This window comes from Podarcis vaucheri, assembly GCF_965113315.1.
Source record: "Podarcis vaucheri genome assembly, chromosome: 2".
Classification (NCBI taxonomy): Eukaryota; Metazoa; Chordata; class Lepidosauria; order Squamata; family Lacertidae; genus Podarcis; species Podarcis vaucheri.
The window spans coordinates 114516355-114542919 of NC_138760.1; the positions used below are offsets into that span (position 1 = coordinate 114516355).

Below are 26565 nucleotides of genomic sequence, written 5' to 3' on the forward strand. Positions count from 1 at the left end.
ATAAAATGGGGTAAACAGATGTCTGGGGCTACACATTTAAGATGAGTGGGGAACAAATTTATTATTATTAGTGTTATTGTTATTTCCATTACTGTGAGTAGTGTACTAGTGGTTGCAGTGGTAGAATCACAGTCTCGGGGTGGGGTTTGTTGCTTTTCTGTGTTTGCTCTGTGTTTTTTCTGTGTTTTCTGTGTTTGCAGGAGGAAGACCAGGCATCCGTCAAAAGCAAAGGATATGAAATGTTCTAATATTATGTCTTTCAAAGGAGAAAGTGAAAGAGAAGGAGAAAGATTGGCTACCCACCCTTTACCATGAGGTTTCTGGATGGGTTAAAACAATACAAGAATACAACAGTAAAATCAGTCAAAACAGAAGTCGGTTTCACAGCAATGTACTTTAAGTTTATCTCCCTTTTTCGTTTCTGTTCCACAGAGCTTTTTATTCTCAGCTTTGCCACAGAATTTCATGATCTTCAAGTTTTGGTTTTGACCTGGCGAGAGAAAGAGAAGTGCTTATGCTGATGCTAACTGGCGAGTGGAGTCCATAGTGTTAGGATTCCTGCTCCATGTTTGCAGTCATGGGATTGTTTTCTATCACATGACGGTGTATGTTTTCATTCCACAGTGTGGGAAGTGACAGAGACAGGATGTGTATGTTACTGTGTTTCCGTGATGTGGGACTATTGTCCTTTGTTCTTTCTCTTTTCTGTCTGATGAGAAAGAGGAAGGAGCTAAGTCAGAATGCTCCAAGTGTATTATCTGTAAATAAAAGTAGTTTAGCCAAAATGCTGTGCTACTGAGTTTGTTAAGCAAACTGCTAACACCCTGCTGTTCCTAAGCGTGCTAATGCCACTTGGTATGGTGATGTTCGGGCCGGAGAAAGCTTTTGAAGCTCCCGACAGACCAGGAGGGAGAGAACATGCCAGTCGGGCCTGTGTCTCTACCAGGGTCCTACACATGAGTAGGACAATCCTAACACATAGTTCATACCAAAAGAAACGACAAAGCTCACAGCACATTGAAATTCCATTTTAAGCTCCACTGACAAATGCATACCTAAAACTTATCCCCCCCTTCTAAAATTACTAAAGTGTCAACATTAAAATAAAATAAAGCTAAAACATATGCAAAATACATGTCTAAATAAAACAAATCCTTAAATCTCAGAATCTCCACCACTGTTGTCTAGGATAAATCCCAAATACCTTTCCTTCAGACTGAAAAATAGGCTACTTTCCAAGTGACATGCCAGTTAGTTCCTTGAAGCAGAAACCTGACTTTTCCTGTCCCTCTCCAACATTTCATCTTCTTAAGCAAAGTCCCTCTACGTAATGTGGCTTGATGTAAAATATAGCTGGCATTCAAGACTCTAATGAAGCAGCTCTTCCAGTTCTGCTGAAAGACTGTTGCACAGTCAGTCTTGCAGTGATATGTCCAGGAATCTCCCCAGCTGCAAAATTGAATCCATGTGTTCAAAATGGAGTTGGGGGGAAAGCTTTCTAATGCTCCATTCATTGGAAATGCCCAGTGTTTCTCATATTGCTGCTGCAACTTTGCACTTGTCAAGCATTGCACAATATTTGACAAGGAAAGGACAGCTCTGTCAATTTGTTCATGAACCAATTTGGTAAAAGATGTTACTCCTTACATTACCAAGAGAATTCAGAGCCTGACCAGAAAATCAGAACTGCTGTAGTAAATTTATTATATACAGTAATTTTATTATGAACTAGCAAAACTTTGGGCTCTTCCATTTATTGAGCATTCATCCTGATCTGCTCATGATTATTCTTATTCTTGTTCTTATACTCATTCTCATTCTTTATTAACTCTCTATACCACCCTTTGTCCAAAGATCACTGAGTGCCTTACAATATAAAAACACAAACATACATAGCATATTAACGAACGAAAACAATACCCCCTCCCACATTTTTAAATTCATAGATTTTTTAATTAGCCAAAGGTCTGGGAGGAGTGGGATGTTTTTACATGGCGTCTAAAGTTATACAGTGGTACCTCGGGTTACATACGCTTCAGGTTACATACACTTCAGGTTACAGACTCCACTAACCCAGAAATAGTGCTTCAGGTTAAGAACTTTGCTTCAGGGTGAGAACAGAAATCATGCTTCGTCGGCGCAGCAGCAGCAGGAGGCCCCATTAGCTAAAGTGGTGCTTCAGGTTAAGAACAGTTTCATGTTAAGAACCTCCGGAACGAATTAAGTACTTAACCCGAGGTACCACTGTATATTGATGGTGCCAGGAGAGCCTCTCTGGCAAGAGCTTTCCACAAATAGGGGGCCACTTCAGAAATGGATCGTTCTCGTATTGCCACCCTCCAGATTTCCTGTAGAGGAACCACATAGAGAAGGGCCTCAGAGGATGATTGCAGGGTCCAGGAGGTCAGTACTGTTTATGGGGAGAGTCAAGCAGCCATTTTGTCTCAGTTTTGTTCGATTCAACTCTCAGTTCAGTCCCCTCCATTTTGTTGGCTGCTGGCTCTCAGCCAGCAGCACTTGTGCCCATCCTCACAAAGGATGTAAGCCACGTTGTATGTTTGTAACCTGAAGCTTAAAGGCTGGCTTCCAGGATGTGTACTGTGAACAACTTGTGAGTAAACTTATTGTTATACTTTTAAAGTCAGACTTGTGAGTATTTATTGTATTTTAAGAGGGAGAAAAGGAGACACCAGAAATAATCCATCTGAGCAAACCACATTGGGTTAGTCAGTTTGTAGAGATTCAAAGGAATCTATCAACTAGCTTCCATGAGTACAGAAGGGGATTTGCTCTGCTACATCACTCACTAGCATGAGCAAAGGAAGGATAATACTTAAGAAATATTTCCTTGCCAACTTTCCTAAACATCCCCACACCGAATTCTGGACCAGCTGCATTTTCCTAATTGTCTTCAAAGGCAGTGCCACGTATAATGCACGCAGTAGTCTAAAATAGCGGACACTGGAAGTGTCCCTATTTCTTAGGGACGTCCCTGATTTAGAGAAGCCGGTTTCTGATTTGATTCTGGAATGCCCCACTTTATCTTAGGATGTGCCTATTTTCACTGGAGAAATGTTGGAGGGTATGGAGGACTCCCAAGCAATCTGAAGGCAATCCTATATGGGGAAGGTTTTTTTTAAAAAAAAAAGTTTAATGTTTTATTATGTTTTTATGCATGTTGGAAGCTGCCCAGAGTGGCTGGGGCAACCCAGTAAGATGTGTGCAGTATAAATAGTATAATTACCATTGTGGAATGGGATATTCCCATTTTCATCAGAGAAATGAAGAGGTTACCAGAGCACAGAAGAGGCAAATCCTAGTCACATCATAAAAAAGGAGGAACATAGACAGAAAAGCCTCATTACCTGACAATCTTTCTGTCATTACACAGAATGGCCCCTCACATGTCTTCGCCTTTGATCCACATGACTTGTCATGACCTGTTGGCATGCATTTTCTGCATTTCACAGCATCTGCTGTAGGAGGCACAAAAATTTGTTTTACTGTTTATCCATGAAAGCATCACCTTCACCCATCGGTCACCAAATCTGGGGCTTCATTAGGAGGTAGACAAGGAGTCTGAAGCCCAGGGACTCCTACCACTTCCCTCATTTATATCAATTTTCTTTCCTGGATGTACTGCAAAGCATAGTACCAAGCGAAACCCCTTTCTTTAATTTGGGATGGGACCAAAAGATTTTCAATATCCCAACCCACCAAAATGCTGTGGGCACACATAGCTGTCAGAATTGATCCTAGAGCATTAGGATTCTTTTCACCATGGAAAGTCGGACAAAACTGACATCTCTGTGGATGAGAAAACTCTATGCAGTTTCATAGCATGCTCCTGTGCCCTTAATCTAGCAACACATTCCACCCAGACAAGGGAATCCTCTTTTTTCCAAAGATGGCGCTCCCAGAAGAAAAGCAGCTTTCTCCCTCAATGGAAGCTTAACTCTGTCCTGCAATGAGCTCTAAGCTGACCCCTATTTATCTACTTGCACTGGTGTGTTTTTAAACTGCTAGGTTGGCAGGACCTGGGACAGAGCAATGGGAGCTCAACCCACCACAAGGATTTAAACCGCCAACCTTCCAATCGGCAAGCCTAAGATGCTCAGTGGTTTAGACCACAACACCACCACCACTACACATATACCAGGCGTCGGGCATCCTGATTAACTCCTACATACATACGGAGCTGCCTTCCAGCATTTCAAGCTACCTGTCCATTTTGCCCCATTATTGTTCCCAGAGTCTCAGGATGTCCCACCCTCTTTTCCTGAAACCTTCGGACTGGAGATGCTAACGGATTAACCTGGGGCTTTCTGCATGAAAGCATGTACCATAACACTAAATTATTGCAAACTTATGGCAGAAGGCATTTCCTCCCTACCACCCCAAAGTATATCTTTCCTGCTACTAATAGAGTCAACCTATCTAAAACAGTGGTTTATTCTTCTTTCACCTCTTCTGGGATGGGGGACGGAGGCAATGCTTACCTCCAGTCCTGAGGCAAAGCAGAACACAGAATGTAAGTAGCCAGACCTGAAGCAGACGTGGTCTTCGATTACCAAGAAACAAGCTCTGCTCCATTGGAATGCCTTTTGTATGGAGAGACAGCTTTCAAAGGCTAGCAGCTGAGAAACCACAGGTTTCCAGGGCAGGCAGAAACACGCTGCTCGATTTCAGGAGCCGGGTTCAAGACATCCATTATATAAGTCTGGGAGGAACCCTCTTGGCTTCCTGCTTCATCCTGGTGACCTTGAAAGGTTCAAGGAGCCTCTGGCAATATGCTTGGGCCACTCAGATGGGCAGCAGAGAGTGAAGGCGATGGTTGTCTTGGGCCCTTTCAGGCATAAAGTACTGATTGTTAGGACAAATCCAAATGTCCTGAGGAATCAGCTGCATGCTGTACAGAACATCGTGGACCACAGCAGATGCCTGATGCTATCTTATGAGGGTTTTCTGTTCAGCTCCAGGTTTCAATTGTAATAGTACGATGTGCCGAGCAGGCAACTCTCAACCAGCCTACAGATGAAACACAATGGGTGACTTCTGGCCAGTCCATATTCCCGAATCGTTGTGTTAGCAGCTTTCTTTTGTATCTCACTGTTGCTCACAGTGGAATGAATGATGTGCACAGCCATGTGTTTCTGTTCTCCATGAGTGATAAATAAGTGGTCCTTTGATATTGCATGTATCTTCAACTTTACTCAAAGATGTGAGACATGGAGAGACAGCAGGCTTGCAAGACAGACTCTGATTCCTGGCAATCCCATGAACAGATATTCTGGCCACCTTCATATTTCTTGGAGCCAAACTGCATCCAATAGGAGCTGATGCTTTTAACTGGCGAGAGGTGGAAGGTTGGCTGGTTAGTCAGTTGACTGAAGCCCTTTTATTTTGGAATCTGAGTGCAAAGACTTGGAGAAACAGACTAATATGGTATGGTTACATTAATACTTCCAGATGCTGATTGGGCTTATGTGATTTGTGTATGGGATTCTATTTGAACCCTGCCATATACGATGCAAGAGTGTTATGCAGAATGGAGGATCTGCTTTGTTTGTTCTGCCCTGTCGTATTCTTGCCTGTGTCTTCTGGAGGCTGGAGGGGCCCAGAGAGGGAAAGGAAATGCAGCTGAGCACAGAAGTCTGTTGCAAAGCATGAGATATGGCCCATATAATTAAGATTTCCTCAATTTTGAGGAAAGGAAAATATGAGGTACAGTGATTTCTTTTGTGATCAAGATACAGTAATTACACAGGAGCCAAAATAGAATACAGACCGCAACTTCATTTTTAAATTTTATTGAAAGAAATCATTGATGCGTAAGGTACAACAAATAATACAAACTATTATTTTCACATTATTACTGCACACAAAACCAGCAGTGATTTTAACTATTATTTTTGAACTCTATCGTGGTTGGCCACCTAGAACTCCCACCAGTCCAAACTACTTAAAACTTTCCTACGTTCCAGTCACATGGCAATGTTGAGGAAAGAGAACAGAGAACATTTGAGTTCTCCAACCGAGGAGAGGTTGGGAAGTACAGGGTTCCATGAGCTCCAGGAAGAGAGGAATTGTCACCATCCCTAGCACAGGTTATTGTATTTGATAACATCTTATGTGATTTGCCAAGTTCAAGCGGGGATGGGGAGTGATAAAGAGACCCACAAATCCTATAGACAGTGCAAATCACTGCTTGGTACATGTCCATCAACTCTCCAAGAAACGACCCATTCCACCCCAATACCTAAGTCAATTATGCACTTTTGCAAGAGGAACTTACTTTTCAAAATATCAGACAATGAAGGAGTGCATAAATGAGTGAGCACAAATGAGTGGTCCTCCTCTCGGGAGCAGGAAGGAGAAACACAGTTGTGAACTGGATGAGTGTTTGATTAACAAGTATGGTTAGCCAAAATGGGGGGTTTCCTGTGTGGAACATCCCCTGAATGTGATTTTTGGACGTGGCATCAGAATATTTGTGCGGGGCTTTTGTCTGTCATTTGAATTGCAATGGCAGGAGGAAGACCTGTTGTCCATCAAAAGAAAATGATATGAAACGTTCTAATATTATGTCTGTCAAAGGAGAAAGATTGGTTATTCACCCTTTTACATGGATAGGCGAAAACAACTTTAGAATAGAATAGTAAGATCAGTCAAAACATAAGTCGCTATTACAGCATGATACTTTCTTCTTATCTCCCGATGTCACCTCTGTCCCACAGAGTTTTTTCGAACTGTCTTCACCACATTCTTTGACGTGATTAGTCAATTTGCCATTTTGTCCTGGAGAGAGATAGATGAGTACTTAGGTTGATACTAACTAGTGAATGAAGAGAATTTTACTGAATTAGTCCATAGTCCATATCAAGAGAGAGAAAAGCTTTCCCCACATTTTAAACTTCATTTAAAAATATGCACTTACCGTAAATAGAATTTTGAATTTATTTTGCTAAAACTACTAAAATGTCAACATTAAAATAAAATGAACATTTATGAAAGATACATGTCCAATTTTTTTATTTCGTTTGTGAAGGGACCAATCAGTATTCAATGTCCAACTAAACTTGCATCTCTGTGTATAGATTAAGAGATGGAAATTGTTTGTGGCAAGCTCCTGTGCCCTGAGACTAGCAACACCTTCCACCTAGACAACTAGACCCTCTTTTCCAAAGATGGCACGATCTGTCCTGCAACTTGCAGTGTTCATGTTTTCATCAGGAGGCAGAAGAAAAGCAGCTTCCTTTCACAGGTAAAAGGGAAATTGAACTCTCCCCTGAAATGGGCTCCAAGGTACAGGATTTCACCTTAAGAACTGGATCTGCTGAATCGAAACAATCGTCTGTAGGGTTTCCTGCGGTTTGATGTGCTTGGATTCAGCCACAAACACTTTCCTGGGGAAAGTGGTGAGGCAAATGGAAAACCGCCTGGCTCTTTCCTGAAAAGCACAGGATGAGCAGCAGTGTGCATGAGCCCTGAATCTACCCAGCTATACACATACAAGAGATGGGTAATTTGATTCACTTCTACAAACACAGGGAGCTGCCTTGTCTATTTTGCCCCATTATCAGGATGCTCCACTCTCTGCTCACTGAAATGTTCACCTGGAGATGATAGGTAGGGGATTGACTAGGGGCTTTCTCAATGGAAGGCATGTGCTCCAACACTGAACTATCACGTCCCCAGTTTAGGAGGCATGTATTCCACTCTTGCCCCAAAGTACAGCCCCACCAGTTGATCCTAGATTTTACCTATAATTTTACCTATGTAAAGCAGTGTCTTATTCTTGTTTTACCTATTTTGAGATGGGGAATGGGGGCAATACTTACCACCAGTCCTGAGCAAAAGCAGAACACAAAATGTAAGTAGCCAGACCTGAAGCAGACGTGGCCTTCGATAACCAAGAAACAAACTCTGCTCCATTGGAATGCCTTTTGTATGGAGAGACAGCTTTGGAAGGCTGGCAGCTGAGAAATTGCAGGCTTTCAGGCAGACAAGAACACACTGCGCAGTTTGAGGTGCCTAGTTCAAGACATCCATTACATAAGGCCGAAAGGAACCTTCTTGACTTCTTGCCTCATCCTGGTGGCCACCCTCAGACAGGCCTCAGCTGTCTGACCACGTGACCTTCGGGTGTGGAGCACACTTCCACCCGCAGACAAAGCCACAGCTGTCTGAACATCATGCCCTCTACCTAACCTTTGTTCTCTTAGTGGTCTGCTGTGCCCTGTCTGTGCCCTTTGTCTCCTTCATCATACATGGTTCAAGGGGAAAATGACGCGGTGGAAACAGGTGCCAAAATAACTTTGTACCACCCCTCGATCTCAGGACTGGAAGATGTGTAAAGGTCACAGTCCAAAATCTATCTAACTGGTTTTGCATATTGTGCTAATAAAAAGAGCTTCGGCAGAGCTAGCTGGCAGCTTGCTTATGCACAGCTCACCTGCATTCCCAACTCCTGCCTCATGTCCTTCACTTCCCATGGTCCTTTAATATTGTATCCATCTTAGACCATGCTCAAAGACATAGGACCCAGAAATCAAAGCAGGTGAATCCATGTCATTAGTTTGCCTCCTCATGGATTTTTGTGGCTCCACAGCATTGCTTATAGATGCCAGTTTAACAAGTTATCAGTTGATTCATGTGGTAAAGTATCAATTTACCACCATCAGCTGAAGGGCAAGTTTTGCTACCACTGTTCCCAAGTGCATTGATTGCCTTTCCTCTGATTGGAATGAATGGCAACTCTTCACTTGCAGGGGAGTAGATCAAGTGTTGCAGTTGAGAGAACTATGGGCAGAAGCTGAAACCTGTTCTCTGACTTTTGACTGCTATACCCAGGATGCCCCTTGTTAGAAAACCCAATCTTGCTCTGGATAGGAAAATCTGGTAATAACTAGTGGCAACAGGTCAGCTTCTGAAAAACAACAAGTTGCTTGGCTTGAGGAACCAGGTTCAACATAGCCATTATATAAAGCCAATAGGAACCTTATTAGTATCTCAGGGCACCTGATCCTGATGGGGTTGGTGGGTACCAGAAGCCTCTGGCAACATGCTGGGGTGTCTGAGGAACAACAAAGATGAGGCGAGTGGCTGCCTTTCAGTATTGGGGGTAAAATGAGCTGATTGTTAGGATAAATCCCAAAGGACTGACGGAATAGCCAAATGTTGTACAGAATGTCCCGGATCTCTGTAGCCACCTGATAATATCTAACGTGGAAGGAACACCTGTTTCTTTCAATTAACAAGACTTCATTGTGGCTTTGTTGCAGTGTGCATGTACATTGGCTAAGCAGAAACAGCCCCGATCTGTAACTGGATGGGCAGCTACATGGGAGTGCAAAGTGCTGCATAAAAATTCTCCCTTTTAAGGGACACAGGTGGCGCTGTGGTGTAAACCACTGAGCCTCTTGGACTTGCTGATCAGAAGGCCAGCAGTTCAAATCCCCGTGACAGGGTGAGCTCCTGTTGCTCTGTCCCAGCTTCTGCCAACCTAGCAGTTTGAAAGCATGCCAGTGCAAGTAGATAAATAGGTACCACTCCGGCAGGAAGATAAATGGCGTTTCCGTGTGCTGCTCTGGTTTTGGTGTTCTGTTGCACCAGAAGCGGCTTAGTCGTGCTGGCCACATGACCCAAAAAAACTATGGACAAACGCCGGCTCCCTCGGCCTGTAAAGCAAGATGTGCGCCGCAACCCCAGATTCGTCTGCGACTGGACTTAACTGTCAGGCATCCTTTACCTTTACTTTTACTATTATTTAAGACTAGGAGGAACCTTCTTGGCTTAGAGCCAGTGTGGTGTAGTGGTTAAGAACGGTAGTCTCGTAATCTGGGGAACCGGGTTCGATTCCCCGCTCCTCCACCTGCAGCTGCTGGGTGACCTTGGGCCAGTCACACTTCTCTGAAGTCTCTCAGCCCCACTCACCTCACAGAGTGTTTGTTGTGGGGGAGGAAGGGAAAGGAGAATGTTAGCCGCTTTGAGACTCCTGAAGGGGAGTGAAAGGCGGGATATCAAATCCAAACACTCTCTTCACTTCTCTTCTTCTTCTTCTTCTTCTTCTCTCATGCTGGTAAGCTTGAATGGTGAAAAGGTAAAAGGTAAAGGACCCCTGGATGGTTAAGTGCAGTCAAAGGCAGCTATGGGGTGCAGCGCTCAACTCAGCTTTCAGGCCGAGGGAGCCGGCGTTTGTCCCCAGACAGCTTTCCGGGTCATGTGGCCTGCATGACTAAACTGCTTCTGGTGCAACAGGACACTGTGACAGAAACTGGAGTGCATGGAAGCGCTGTTTACCTGCCCGCTACAGCGGAAACTATTTATCTACTTGCACTGGCGTGCTTTCGAATTGCTAGGTTGGCAGGAGCTGGGACAGAGCAACAGGAGCTCACCCTATTGGCAAACCCAAGAGGCTCCATGGTTTAGACCACAGCACCACCGCATGAAGCCTCTGTGAATATGCTTGGGTGGCCCTGAAGAGGAACAAGGATGCGGGTAGTAATTCCTTAAGATGTTAGGTGCATAATGTACTGATTTTTCAGACAAATCGAAATGGGCTATACAGAATGTCCCAGGCTTCTATGAGCTCCTGATGCCAGAGTAGATTTTTCCACAGCCAATCAGGGCCTAGGGGCATATTTCCCCAGAACTAAAGGGTGTATGTGAACCCCCCTTCTGCTACAATAGTAAGTTTTTGCTGTTCCCAGTGATCCCATAACCAGAAAGAATAATAAAATACTTGCTTCTTAAAATTGTTAATCACTTTATCTTGCCCAGGGAAATCCAAATCTTGGTAAGTGTTTTTGGTGTTTAGTCAACCAGCCAACTACAAATTCACCTAGCCATAGTATCAGCTAGTCCACATCTTACCAACTTCTCCTCAAAACCATCACTGAGGACTTCGTTTGTTTTCCATACTCTGTGCATTGGAATAGAGACAACTAAGACCATTAGTAATTCCCTCCAGCTCCTTCCTTCTTTCGCTTGCTTGCTCTTTAGTAGGTTTCTCCGTTTCCTTTTTTTTTTTTAAGAATTTTAGAATTACAGAAAAAACAAAAAAGAAAAAGAAAGAGAAAAAACAGAAGAAAAGAAAAACAAACCACAATCAAACAATACAAATTGATAAAAATCAAAATCAAAAAATAACACAACACAATCAAAAGACAAAAATAAGCCACAAACATTTAAAAACAAATCCAATATTCTCAAATCCTTAACTGTCATTACCTTCTTTCTTTGACCTCCTCACTCCTCCCTTTTTATTGTATCCTAGTTGTTAATTGTCACAGCAAATCCTTTCCGTTTTTCATAATATTCTGTCATTACATTACCTTAATCTATTTTAATCTTATCTTACTATAAAAGACCCTAAAACTTGAAACTTAGATCTTATTTATACCAATTTCTCATAACCATAAATATTCTTACATAATTCTTTAAACATTTTTGCTAAAGCCAAATAATTTCGTTCCAACATTTTTCTAACATTCATCAATTTTATAAAGCAATCCTAATAAAATAAAATAAAATTCTTCCAATCTTCATCCAGCGTCTCTTCCTCCTGGTCCCGGGTTTTGTCAGTCCTTTCTATCCCATCAATCTAGCGCATAAACCTGGTAATCTTATGTCCGAGGCCCTTATGTCTCTTCCATGTCCCTTCCGCAGCTCTTCTTCATATTTATACCTGTACTTTACTTTGTCTCCTGCTCCTTTCACTCGTGGGAACTCCAACTTGACAATATTTTTTACCCTTCTCAACAAATCAGTCCCTTTTCCATATTCCACACTAAACTCTATGTGGTATTTAAAAACATGTTTCAAAGTCCCTCCAGAATTAAGAGCCCCCACTACCCCAAACATCTCCCGGCCCATTGGCAGACTTGAAAAGTCCAAACATCCCTGCATAGGGGGGTCTATCCAACCCCCCATTTCCAAACCAAACCAAACTTTATCTTTCCAAATCTGGCTTTTTCCAAGTTCATTTGTCAGATCCAAAAACTCATGTTCCTGCTGGGCCACAGCTCCCTCCATCTCTGGCGCCCAAGGTTCAGCAACATCCTCTTCCCTCATCTGTTCTGTCAGAGCACACTCCTGATTTGATTCCTGGGTGGGCTCTATATAGTTTTCCACTACCTGTCCAAAATTTCTGATCGCAGCAGTCATCATGTCTTCTCATGTAGCTGTTCCAGTAGGGCACTTGTTTTGCAGAAAGCATGCACCAGAGCTTCTGAATACATTGTTCTGCAAGGTCAGAAGTCTATTCCCACGATCGTAATCTGTTGCAGCTGCAAGCTCCCCGATTCAAATTTAGTAACAGTTTCACAGGCTCCCTCTAGGGGAAGAACTTCTATTTGTTCTTTTCTTTTAAAGGCAGATCTAACAACAAAGTTTCCTTTTTCAGATATTTTGTCAATATTTGTTCCTTTAAAATGCGAAGGGGAACAATGGAATCACTATGTTTCTCTTCTTTTAACTATCTGTCAAAGACATTGTTCTCTGGTCAATGAGCTTCCCAAAGAACGTCAGTCCTGACACCCCGCTCCCAGGATCAAGGCGGTGGAAAATTACTTTGCTTTACACTCTCTTCTGCAGGTTAAAACAGTCCGGAAAAAATCCCCCCTCTTCTCCTGCTTCCGAAGGGGGTTCAACAATTTTAAATGATGAAAGTTAATCCTTTACAAGCCATTTTCTGAACTCTAGTTTGCCATGTCTTTGCTTTAATCTATCTACAAGAAACGGAAGGCTGACTTCCTGTTTAGACCTTCCCGTTTCAGTGCCAAATTGAGATAAATTTCTTAGTCCAATTTTCCTTTCTACTCACAGGTAATTATTTAAAGTCCAATTGTCTGAAATTTAAGTACTCACGGGTAATTGTTTTAAAAGCCAAATTGTCCCAGGAAAAAAGGCAGCGCTCTCCGGCAACAGCTGTGTGGCTTCGCTCCACGGAAGAAGCAGTTGACTCTCAGCACCGCGCCACTTCCCCCTCTAAGCTCCGGAGCCCGTAGTGGGTTCCTTTACGGGTTGGGGGCGCTAAAGGTGCCCGCCGAGTCCCATGGTCACAGGCTTCATCCGCCTGTGATTTTTGAAAGGGTCCCCGCTTCGCCGTAGCGGGAAAGACCCGTTTTCCGTGGAGCTGGTCCCTCTGGATCAGAGGGAATCCGCCATTACCGATGGCGCCACCCCGGAAGTAGTAGGTTACTCAGTTTCCTGTGCTTCCATGAAGCACCAGCACCCAACACCAGTTGTACTTTCTCATTAAAATTCCCTCAGTCTTGAGGAAAGGAAAAGATAAGCTACAGTGATTTCTTTTGTGTTCGAGTTACAATAATTACACAGGAACAAAAATAGAATACAGACTGCAACTTGATTTTTAAACTTTATTGAAAGGAAGCATGATGGTTTGCATGATGGTTGCTGCTGTCAAGAGCAGGTTTTGGTCTGTGTTTGCATCCATTTGGACACCATTTTGAAGCCAGATGACAGACTGGAAGCAAAACAGAATACAGACCACAAGTTCACTTACAAACTTTATTGAAAGAAAGTATTGAAGCATCCAATAAAACAATATCACAAGGTATTATTCTTACGTTATTCTGCATGCAAAACTAGCAGTAATTTTAACTATTATTATTGAACTCTATGTTGATGGGCCACCTAGAACTCCCACCAGTCCAAACTACTTAAAAGCTTTGCTACGTTCCACTTGCATTGCAATGTTCAGGAAGGACAACAGAGAACAAACTCTCTCTGCCCAAGAAGCCTTGGAGGAGCAGGGTTCCATGAGCTCCAGGAAGAGAGGAATTGGGAATCTGATGGACAGGGTCCAGGAGAAGCTCCAGCTCCTTACCTGACCATCCTGGCCGTGAGTATGGGATGGGATGCTCTAACAAGGCAATTAAGGGCTGACCAATCAGGACTGCTCCCAGAGTTAGGTTGCATGCTGTTCTGCAAAATGCAAAATCACAGCCTAGGGATGGGATTTGTTGCTTTCCTATGGTTGTTTAGAGATCACAGAGTTTTGAGTGCAAGACTGAGAGCAGTGAGGGAGAATATTGGGGTGAAAAGAGGCTTTTCAAAAATTGGTGCCCTAATCGGTTGGGGTAGATGCTTCTGCTCCAGAGCATGGAAGCACCACCCAAGTTTTACTTGTATTTGCTTTCAATTTGCTTGTCACCATCCCTAGCACAGGTTAGTATATTTGATAACATCTTCTGTGATTTGCCAAGTTCAAGCAGGGATTGGCGAGTGATAAAGAGGCATGTCTATCAACTCTCCAAGGAACATCCCACCCCACCCCAGTACCCAAGTCAATTATGCACTTTTGCGTGGGGAAGTTACTTTTCAAACTATCAGACAGTGAAGGAGTGCATAAATGAGTGAGCACAAATGAGTGGTCCTCCTCTCAGGAGCAGGAAGGAGAAATGAAGTTGTGAACTGAATGAGTGTTTGATTAACAAGTATGGATAGCCAAATTGGGGGTTTCCTGTGCTCGTGGAGGCTTCCCAATGCACTTAGGGTGCTGGAAAATCATTGGTCTAAGATATATGGCAGCCCTGCACAAATACAGAAGACTCCCCAGGTCACACAGTCAGCCACCATTTTTTGGAGGACGATGAGGCTGTTGGGTGTGGAACGTCCCCTGAATGTGATTTTTGGACGTGGCATCAGAATATTTGTGTAGGGCTTTTGTCTGTCATTTGACTTGAATCCATTGAAAGGAAAGGATATGAAATCTTCTAATATTACGTCTCTCAAAGGAGAAAGAGAAGGAGAAAGATTTGTTACCCACCCTTTTACCATGAGGCTTCTGGATAGGGGTAAACAACTTAAGAATAGAATAGTAAGATCAGTCAAAACATAAGTCAGTATGGCAGCACGCTACTGTCTTTTCACTTTCCCTGGCATCACTTTTCCACAGAATTCTTTCCAACTCTTAGCGCCACATTCTTTGACATAAGTAATCACTTCACCGCTTTGACCTGGTGAGAGAAAGAGAAGTACTTATGTTGATATTAACTAGTGAATGAAGAGAATTTTACTGAATTAGTCCATAGTTTGTATCAAGAGATACTCTACATCAAAGTAAATTACATTTTAGACCTCATTTTAAAATGTGCACATAAACAGAATTTTGAATTTATGCTGCTAAAACTACTAAAATGTCGACATTAAAATAAAATAAAAGAAGAGGAAGAAGAGTTTGGATTTGATATCCCACTTTATCACTACCCAAAGGAGTCTCAAAGCGGCTAACATTCTCCTTTCCCTTCCTCCCGCACAACAAACACTCTGTGAGGTGAGTGGGGCTGAGAGACTTCAAAGAAGTGTGACTGGCCCAAGTGTGACTGGGACGCGAACCCGGTTCCCCAGATTAGGAGTCTACCGCTCTTAACCACTACACCACACTGGCTCTTTCATAAGTTAAAACTTATGAAAGATGTTGTTGTTTGTTGTTTAGTTGTTTAGTCGTGTCCGACTCTTCGTGACCCCATGGACCAGAGCACGCCAGGCACTCCTGTCTTCCACTGCCTCCCACAGTTTGGTCAGACTCATGTTTGTGGCTTCAAAAACACTGTCCAACCATCTCATCCTCTGTCGTCCCCTTCTCCTTGTGCTCTCCATCTTTCCCAACATCAGGGTCTTTTCCAGGGAGTCTTCTCTTCTCATGAGGTGGCCAAAGTATTGGAGCCTCAGCTTCACGATCTGTCCTTCCAGGGAGCACTCAGGGCTGATTTCCTTAAGAATGGAAGCGTTTGATCTTCTTGCAGTCCATGGGACTCTCAAGAGTCTCCTCCAGCACCATAATTCAAAAGCATCAATTCTTCGGCGATCAGCCTTCTTTATGGTCCAGCTCTCACTTCCATACATCACTGCTGGGAAAACCATGGCTTTAACTATACAGACCTTTGTTGGCAAGGTGATATCTCTGCTTTTTAAGATGCTGTCTAGGTTTGCCATCGCCTTTCTCCCAAGGAGCAGGCGTCTTTTAATTTCGTGACTGCTGTCACCATCTGCACTGATCATGGAGCCCAAGAAAGTAAAATCTCTCAGTGCCTCCATTTCTTCCCCTTCTATTTGCCAGGAGGTGATGGGATCAGTGGCCATGATCTTCGTTTTTTGATGTTGAGCTTCAGACCATATTTTGAGCTCTCCTCTTTCACCCTCATTAAAAGGTTCTTTAATTCCTCCTCACTTTCTGCCATCAAGGTTGTGTCATCTGCATATCTGAGGTTGTTGATATTTCTTCCGGCAATCTTAATTCTGGCTTGGAATTCATCCAGCCCAGCCTTTTGCATGATGAATTCTGCATATAAGTTAAATAAGCAGGGAGACAATATACAGCCTTGTCGTACTCCTTTCCCAATTTTGAACCAACCAGTTGTTCCATATCCAGTTCTAAATGTAGCTTCTTGTCCCACATAGAGATTTCACAGGAGACAGATGAGGTGATCAGGCACTCCCATCTCTTTAAGAACTTGCCATAGTTTACTGTGGTCGACACAGTCAAAGGCTTTTGCATAGTCAACGAAGCAGAAGTAGATGTCTTTCTGGAACTCTCTAGCTTTCTCCATAATCTAGCGCATGTTTGCAATTTGGTCTCTGGTTCCTCTGCCACTTCTAAATCCAGCTTGCACTTCTGGGAGTTCTCGGTCCACATACTGCTTAAGCCTGCCTTGTAGAATTTTAAGCATAGCCTTGCTAGCGTGTGAAATGAGTGCAATTGTGCGGTAGTTGGAGCATTCTTTGGCACTGCCCTTCTTTGGGATTGGGATGTAGACTGATCTTCTCCAATCCTCTGGCCACTGCATTAAAAATGCATTATAAAACATTAAAAATGCGTTATAAAAATGTGACATCAGAGGGTGTTGTAGAGCAGCGATCTGTCATCAATGGTAAATTGCATTGGGAGCTACAGTGGTACCTCAGGTTAAGTACTTAAAATCATTCCGGAGGTCCGTTTTTAACCTGAAACTGTTCTTAACCTGAAGCACTACTTTAGCTAATGGGGCCTCCTGCTGCTGCCACACCGCTGGAGCCCGATTTCTGTTCTCATCCTGAAGCAAAGTTCTTAACCTGAAGCACTATTTATGGGTTAGCGGAGTGTCTAACCTGAAGCGCATGTAACCTGAAGCGTATGTAACCTGAGGTACCACTGTATATTTTTAACAGCTTTTTAAAAATAGTGTTTTTCATATCTGTGTAGATCCAGCCAGATTTCATGCTTTATTGAGCATTCATCCTGATTTATTTATAGAAATAAGAAGTGGACAATAAGAACACGGAAGTGAGGGTAGGATTGTAAGAAAATCATATATCCACTTTTAAGTAAATTTGTAAATCCTGTGAAAAATCAATAAAAAATTATGTCTTTTTTTTAAAAAGCCTTTTGCGTCCCTTTCATTTTAGGATTCCTTCTGGTTATGAGATGTCTGGGAACATCTAAAAATTACTATTGTGGCAGAAGTGGAATTCAAGTACACCCTTTAGTGCTGGGGAAATATGCTCCTAATATTCTTCCCTTCCCAAGATGACACAACCTTGATGGCAGAAAGTGAGGAGGAATTAAAGAACCTTTTAATGAGGGTGAAAGAGGAGAGCTCAAAATATGGTCTGAAGCTCAACATCAAAAAACGAAGATCATGGCCACTGATCCCATCACCTCCTGGCAAATAGAAGGGGAAGAAATGGAGGCACTGAGAGATTTTACTTTCTTGGGCTCCATGATCAGTGCAGATGGTGACAGCAGTCACGAAATTAAAAGACGCCTGCTCCTTGGGAGAAAGGCGATGGCAAACCTAGACAGCATCTTAAAAAGCAGAGATATCACCTTGCCAACAAAGGTCTGTATAGTTAAAGCCATGGTTTTCCCAGCAGTGATGTATGGAAGTGAGAGCTGGACCATAAAGAAGGCTGATCGCCGAAGAATTGATGCTTTTGAATTATGGTGCTGGAGGAGACTCTTGAGAGTCCCATGGACTGCAAGAAGATCAAACGCTTCCATTCTTAAGGAAATCAGCCCTGAGTGCTCCCTGGAAGGACAGATCGTGAAGCTGAGGCTCCAATACTTTGGCCACCTCATGAGAAGAGAAGACTCCCTGGAAAAGACCCTGATGTTGGGAAAGATGGAGAGCACAAGGAGAAGGGGACGACAGAGGATGAGATGGTTGGGCAGTGTTCTCAAAGCTACAAACATGAGTCTGACCAAACTGTGGGAGGCAGTGGAAGACAGGAGTGCCTGGCGTGCTCTGGTCCATGGGGTCACGAAGAGTCGGACACGACTAAACGACTAAACAACAACAAAATGTTATAATTGACCACTGTAGCTAAGTCCACGGTCTCTCCGTTGAAGAAGGTTGCTTCAAGCAAACCATGGTGAATATTGAATAAAGAGGTCATCTGGAGGAGCCCTTGGCTGAGAACTCCTCATATCTGAGAATTTCTAAGTGTATTGGGGCTGAATCAATAATAGTCAGTGAGATGCCCTCCAAATGTTGCCAGACTGGTCTCCACCTCCCAGCGTCCCCATGCATTCATTTATTCTTTATTTTGTGATGCCAAGTGTGTGCACGGCCGTGTGTGAGTAGATCACATGCAGGTGAGGCAGGTGGTGCCTGTATCGGGAACAAATGGCATGTGCTGTGTTTGATGCTGAATAGAATATTCCAAAATAAATCCGCTATCTATTTCAGATAGTTCTTTTTCTCTGCCTGCATTTGAACATCTCTTCAGGTATCCCTATCTCAGTTTGCATGATGGTTGCAGCTATCAAGAAGCAGGTTTTTGCCTGTGTTTGCACACATTTGGACGCCATTTTGAAGCCAGATGACAGACCGGAAGCAAAATAGAATACAGACCACAAGTTCACGTGCAAACTTTATTGAAGGAAAGCATTGAAGCATCTGAGAAAACAATATTGCAAGATATTACTCTCACGTTATTTCTGCATGCAAAAGTAGCAATCGTTTTAACTATTATTAGAGAACACTATCATGATTGGCCACCTAGAACTCCCACCAGTCCACACTACTTAAAAGCTTTGCTATGTTCCAGTTACATTGCAATGTTCAGGAAAGAGAAAAGAGAACATTTGAGCTCTCCAACCATGGAGGGGTTTGGAAGAACAGAGGGGTTCCATGAGCTCCAGGAAGAGATGAATTGAGAATCCAAAGGACAGGACCCAGGAGAATCTAGATGGAAGTATCTCCAGCCCCTTACCTGACCATCCTGACTGACTGTGTGGAATGAGATGTTCTCAGAATGTAATTAGGAGCTGAGAAATCATCAGGGCCCTGCCAGAATTAGGGCAGATGCCTGTTATGCCAAATGTACGATCCCTCTCTAGGAATGGGGCTCATGATCATTCAGAGTTTGCAGAGAATCATGAGACTCAGACAGAGAACAGACCAAGATAGAAAACTGTCCTATGACTTGAGGCAGATGGTTTTGCTCACGAGCATGCAGACCATCCAAGTTCGCCCTCTTGTTTAATGAATCTCGTCACCATCCCTACCACAAAAGCTAATATTTTTGATAACCTTTTCTGTGGTTTGCCCAGTTCTAGCAAGGGAGGGGAACTCTGGTCTCTGGGCATAAGGAAGCATTCAAGTCGTCCCCATTTGGCACAAGAGGCTATTTCAGAAGACCCCCACCCCAGCCCACATCCACCCTACGCCTGACTTCATATGAGTAGACAGTGTAAAGCACTGCTTGGTAGGTGTCCATGAACTCATCAAGGAACATCCCATCCCACCCCCTTGCTGCAGTCAGTTGCACACTTTTGCGGGGAGAAGTTACAGTGAAGGAATGCATAAATGAGTAGGCACAAATGGGTGGTCCTCTTCTCTGGAACAGGAAGGAGGAGCAATTTAGGAACAGAATACAGTAGTAAAATCAGTCAAAACATGTCAGTTTCACAGCACAACGTTTTCATTTTAGTTTTATCTGATAGTTCCATTCCACATGCCCTTTTCATATGATCAGGGCCACATTCTTTGAAGGCTTTCACCAATTCACCAGTTTCAAGTGGAGAGAGATAGAGAAGTATCTTTGTTGAGATTAACTAGTCAATGAAGATAATTTTATTGTATTAGTCCTAAATCCATACCAAAAGAGAGGACAAAGGTTACTCCTCATCCAACTCTGATCTACATTTACATCTAGAACAGGAAGGAGGAGCAATTCAAGAACAGAATAGTAAAATCAGTCAAAACATAAGTCAGTTGCACAGCATGACAATTTCTTTATTTCTCCATTGACCTTTGCTTGCTGTCCACATTTCTCTTTCAAACGTTCAGTGCCACAATGTGTGAAGACTGAAACCAATTCACCAGTTGTACCTGGAGAGAGAAAGGAAAGTTTTGAGATTAACTAGTGAATGAAGGGAATTTTATTGAATAAGAACATAGTCTGTTCCAAAAGAGAAGGCGAAGCTTAATCTCCACAGAAATATATATTTTGCATTTTAAACTCAATCTTTATAAGTAAACTCAAAACCAGGCATAGGCAAACTTGGCCCTCCAGATGTTTTGGGACTACAATTCCCATCATCCCTGACCACTGGTCCTGTCAGCTAGGGATCATGGGAGTTGTAGTCCCAAAACACCTGGAGGGCTGAGTTTGCCTATGCCTGCTCAAAACAGAACTTTGAAATTATTCTGCTAAAATGTCAACATAAAAACAGAATAAAATTAAAGCATGTGAAAGATACATGTCCAAATAAAAGAAACAAATATAATAATCTCCACCACTGTTGTCTAGGATAGATCCCAAATACCTTTCCCTCAGACTGGAAGTCTTTACTGCAAAATGGACCACTTTCCAAGCGACATTCCCATTAACTTACTGTAACGGTAACCTTACTTTTCCTGTCCCTCTCCAACATTTCATCTTCTTAAGTAGTCCAATTTTTCTAGAAAAAGAGGGGCAGGAACTCGCCATGAACTCCTCTCTTGTTGTCTTAGAATGGCAATGGCGACTATCTGAGAGGTGTCGGAACTGAGTTCCGGCAAGTTCTGGCTGAAAAAAAGCCCTGTTCTTAAGCAAGGGCGGTTTAATACAAAAATATAGCTGGCATCCAAGGCCAGGAAGATCTTCCAGTAATGCTGCCCCACAGTTGCCCAGTCTGTCTTGCTGTGATATGTCCATGAATCTCCCCAGCTGCACAGTTGAACCCATGTGTTCAAAATGGAGTTGGGGAAAAGCTTTCCAATACTCTATTTTAATTGGAAATGTGCAGTATTTATCATATCACTGCTGATACTTTCCACCTGCCAAGTGGTGCACAGTGTTTGACAAGGAAAGGACAGTCTTGTCATTTGTTCATTACTAAGTGAATTCAGAGCCTGTCCGGAAAATCTGAATTGTTGTACAGTAGCAGATTTATTGTTCCCTAGTGAAACTTGAGGCAATTCCATTTATTGAGCATTCATCTTTATTTGCTCAAGGTTACATGATATCTGTGGCAGCCTTCAACAAATCTTTACTCAGAGTATAGTGACTGAAATTAGTGGGTCTAACTTAGTCATGTTTATACATTCAGTATTTCTGAGTAAAACCTAGTTGAATACTACCTCAGACCCTCACTCTCTTATCCATTTTTATTATTAGTTTTACCACATCATGAATCCACAAGAACAGGAACAGCAAAACATTACAATACATAAGTTGTCCCATTTTCTTGATTTTGATTCCTCCAGTATATAATATAAGAAATATGCCCCTTTTCTCTATAAATAGGGTACTTCATTGCCCTTTTGGACCATTACTATGAGCTTTAACTTAACCATGCAAACTATGAAGCCACTGGGAGAGATCATCAGGGGGTTTGGACTGGGTGTCCATCAATATGCAGATGATACTCAGCTCTACCTCTCTTTCAAATCAGAACCAGTGAAGGCGGTGAAGGTCCTGTGTGAGTGTCTTGAGGCAGTAGGAGGATGGATGGTGGCTAACAGATTGAAGTTGAATCCTGACAAGACAGAAGTACTGTTTTGGGGGGACAGGGGGCGGGTGGGTGTGGGGGATTCCTTGGTCCTGAATGGGGTAACTGTGCCCCTGAAGGAACAGGTGCGCAGCCTGGGAGTCATTTTGGACTCACAGCTGTCCATGGAGGCACAGGTTAATTTTGTGTCCAGGGCAGCTGTCTACCAGCTCCACCTGGTACGCAGGCTAAGACCCTACCTGCCCGCGGACTGTCTTGCCAGAGTGGTGCATGCTCTAGTTATCTCCCGCTTGGACTACTGCAACACGCTCTACGTGGGGCTACCTTTGAAGGTGACCTGGAAACTGCAATTAATTCAGAATGCAGCAGCTAGACTGGTGACTGGGAGTGGCCGCCGGGACCACATAACACCGGTTCTGAGAGATCTGCATTGGCTCCCAGTACGTTTCCGAGCACAATTCAAAGTGTTGGTGCTGACCTTTAAAGCCCTAAACGGCCTCGGTCCTGTATACCTGAAGGAGCATCTCCACCCCCATCGTTCAGCCTGGACACTGAGATCCAGCGCCGAGGGCCTTCTGGCGGTTCCCTCACTGCGAGAAGCCACGTTATGGGGAACCAGGCAGAGGGCCTTCTCGGTAGTGGCGCCTGCCCTGTGGAACGCCCTCCCAGCAGATGTCAAAGCAATTATCAACTATTTTACTTTTAAAAGACAACTGAAGGCAGCCCTCTTTAGGGAAGTTTTTAATGTTTGATGCTGTATTGTTTTTAATATTCAGTTGGAAGCCGCCCAGAGTGGCTGGGGAAACCCAGCCAGATGGGCGGGGTATAAATAAATTATTATTATTATTATTATTATTATTATTATTATTATTATTGTAGTAGTAGTAGTAGTGATAAAGCGGGATATTAAATCCCAACTCTTCTTCTTCTTGTTGTCAGAGCTTGGCAAGGGCCACACCATTTCAAAAAGTGTTGGAACCATGTGATCATTGTTGCTGTCTCTGGGAAGCTGTGCTGCTGATAATATGCCACAGAATACTTACCAAAAAATTAACAAAGCCACTTCTGAGCTGGAGAGGAGGTGGGGTTGCGGGCTTCACGCCCTCCCCCATGTGCACGAGGGAATCCTCGGCCGCGTCATCTCCCTTGCCAGCAAATCGGCTGACTTGGGAGGCATGGCCTGCGCTATTTAGGGCTGGCGTGGCCAAGGATCTTCCTCTTTCGTTGCTCCAGCTGATCCGGTTTCCCATCCCTCCCACCCTTCAGGCAGGCTCTTTGAGATTGCTGTGAACTTCGGTTGGTCGCCGTCAAGGGGCCTGGTAGGAATTTTTACCACTTGGCCAATTGGCTCCAGCCATTTGGCTTTTCACCTACCTCGTAGCAAATCGTCACAACTCCTCGGCATTGGCAGTTAGGCATTGGTAAGGGTATTGTTATGTAGATGAGAGGGAGGGGAGGAAGTGCCATCACCTTCCCCCACACCGAAGGGTAGTCCGGTCAAGCATTCCGGGGGGGGTTTCCCTGTCCAAAGCCTATGGAGGTGTGGGCCTAAGGCACGCCTCCAAGCGGTGACCCCAGGGGAGCTCCTAGTTGATGTGCATCAGCAGGACTCCCCCTTCTGGCAGTTAACCCTTTCCAGTCTTCATGCATTCGGGCTGAAGCTGGATAGTCAATAGGACTAATGCCTAAGCCAATACCGCTCATTTCTGTAACCAATAAAGTTGTGGCCGATTTTCGCCCATTAACTTAAATCATGGTGTCACGTGTCTTTATTTCCAGTGGGGGGAAGCGGGAACTCGCCACGCAACTAAGGGAATGCACGGGCATCTGCTGTGGCCAAAAGGGGAAGCTTTGTTTACACTCTGCAGAATAGTAAATATGGAATACAAGGCTTTGTTTTCTACATTGAAGCGTAGCATAGAAAAAGGAGCAATGTCAACAGGAAACATTCCTTACCCGAAAAGCTTTCTATCTTCATACAATATGATCCCTCACATGTCACATCCTGGTTTCTGCAAAACTTCACATCACCTGGATTGCAGATTCTGCATTTCACAGCATCTGTTGTAAGAGACATCATTTCATTTGAGGAGGGACGCGTCAATCTTCAATGACCTAACCCACCAAAATCCTGTTGGCCCACATAGCTGTCAGAATAGGTCCCACAACAGCAATAGCACAATTCTTTTTCTCTTGGAAAGTCAGACTATATTTGCATCTCTGTATATAGCATAGGATATGGAAATTGTATGCAAATTTATGGCAGGCTCCTGTGCCCCGAGACTAGCAACACCTTCCACCTAGACAGATGGACCTTCTTTCTTGAAGATGGCACACTCTGAATCGAAGCAATCGTCAGTCAGGTTTTCTGTGGATTGACGTTTGTTTGGATTCAGCCGAAAGTAGCGAGTTTTCCTGAAGAAAGTGGTGGGGGGAAATGGAAAACCCCTTGGCCCTTGCCTCAAAAGCACAGGGTGAGCAGCAGTGTGCATGAGCCCTAAATCTCTCCAACTATACACATGCAACAAGAGGTGGGTGATTTGATTCACTTCTACAAACACAGGTGTCGGGTTCAGGAGCAGAGGCACAGGAAAGGGAGGAAACAGAGAGCGAGGGGGAGGAATCCGAAGGAAATATGAGCGATGACAGCGGCCCGAGATCTCTGAGTCTTTCCAGTGAATCGGAAGATTCACAGAAAGGGGCGCCAGTGGTCAGAGCAAGGGGGGCGCCTAGGGGGACACCCCAGGAAGAAGGGACCAGAGGGGACTCAGAGAGCAGCAGTTGGAAATCGGGACCAGCTTCCCCACCAGAGCGCAGTAGGGAGGAGGGGTCCCAGGTATCGGGATCAGGGGGCTCGCCGCAAGCGGGAGGGCATGAGTCAGGATTGGCCACACCTCCATCGGGGAGCGAGGAAACGGTCAAGAGGAAGGTTGAAGGCTGGGCGCGCGCGCCAAGTTCAAATGCACAGGAAGGCGGCACAGTAAGCAGCCCGGATAGGGAGCCAGGTCCTAAAGCCCGCCGCAAGGAGGGAGAAGAGTCCGGGGGGTCGGCGTCAGAAGAGTCCAGGAAGAAAGAGACCACGGGGGGCAGAGGGACCCAGAGGAGGAAGGAAAGACGGAAGAGGTGGAGTAAGGCTAGAGTATTAAGTTGGTGTACAGGAGGCGGAGACTCAGACGGAGCTTCGCCGGTCTAGCTTCTAAGACGTAGAGCTGCGCGCTGCGGCTTGGAAATGGAAACTGTAACTCAATAAAGACTTTTGTACAGTACTGCCGGCTAGCGTGGTCCTCTGTGAGCTGGGACCTGGAAGCAGCTCTGACAACAGGGAACTGCCTTGTCTATTTTGCCCCATTATCAGGATACTCCACGCTCTTCTCACTGTAACGTTCAACTGGAGATGGTAGGTAAGGGATTAACTTGGGGCTTTCTTCACGGAAGGCAAGAGCTCTAACACTGAAATATCACAACCCCACTGAAAGAGGCATATATTCCACGCTTGCCCCAAAGTACATCCCCTCTGGGTTGCTCATAGATTTAATCTATGTAGAAGAGTGGTTTATTCTTGCTTCACCTGTTCAGGGACAGGAAGTGGGGACCACACGTACCTCCAGTTCTGAAGCAAAGCAGGACACAGAACGTAAGTAGCCAGACCTGAACCAAACGTTGGCCGCGGTTCTCAAGAAACAAGCTCTGCCCCATTGGAAAACCTTCTTGTATGAAGCCTTTTTGCTTTTGAAGGCTGACAGCTGAGAAACAGCAGGCTTTCAGGGCAGATCAGTATTAGTTGCTCAAGCTCTGGTCAGGAACACGCTGCTCAGTTTGAGGAGCCGTGTTCAAGACGTCCATTATATAAGGCTGGGAGGAATCCTCTTGGCTTCTTGCCTCATCCTGGTGTCCTTGAAAGGTCCAAGGAGCCTCTGGCAATATGCTGGGGTCACTCTGAAGGGTAGCGGAAAGTGAAGGCAATGGTTGTCTTGGGCCCTTTCAGGCATAAAGTGCTGGTTGTTAGGACAAATCCAAATGGACTGAGGGATCAGCTGAGTGGTGTACAGAATGTCCCTGACCTCAGGGGATGCCTGATGCTATCTTACGTGGGACACATGCCCACTCCTTCCGTTGTGTTTTCTGTCCAGCTCTAGGTTTCATTGTAATACCATGATGTGCTGATCAGGAAACTCTCAACCAACGAATTAAGTTCTTAACACGAGGTACCACTGTACTGTATATTGACACCCTAGAATGTGGCTGAAAGTTTATAAGCTAAATCAGTGCTTGCATCTGTTGTTCATTTCAGAACATGTCACGTTGGAATAATTCTATGGAACACATTTACTAATATGATGAAGTGACTACTAGACTTTATTTATTAGCATAGCTTCAAGGTTCCATCAGCAACCCATTTCAATGTAAGGAGAGGCCTGAATACTTTTCTGTCAAGGTCCCATTCTCTAGCCAATCAGCTCTCTGCACTATTGGGCCAATCACAATCTAAAAGGATCGCTATGGTCTGCATGGTCTCTAGACACAAAACCCAATCTTTCTCTAGACAGTAAAAGGTGGTAATAACTAGTAGTAGCAGTTCATATTCTGATAAGCAATAAGTTGCTTGCTGAACACAGCCA

General features: G+C 44.1%; 2 long non-coding RNA genes across 2 annotated transcripts in view; both read right to left on the minus strand.

Moving 5' to 3' along the window:
* The window catches only part of LOC309525358, a 72958-nt gene extending 47192 nt beyond the window's left edge, over positions 1 to 25766 (minus strand). Inside the window, exon 1 of the long non-coding RNA XR_014216165.1 lies at positions 25595 to 25766. This is a non-coding gene — a long non-coding RNA (uncharacterized lncRNA). The remainder of the gene's footprint in view (positions 1 to 25594) is intronic.
* On the minus strand, positions 103 to 4696 carry LOC309525397. Its single transcript, XR_014216221.1, has 3 exons — positions 4500 to 4696; positions 3366 to 3476; positions 103 to 490 (listed from the first exon to the last, which is right to left on the minus strand). It is a non-coding gene; the product is annotated as an uncharacterized lncRNA (long non-coding RNA).
* Positions 25767 to 26565: the final 799 nt, after the last annotated feature.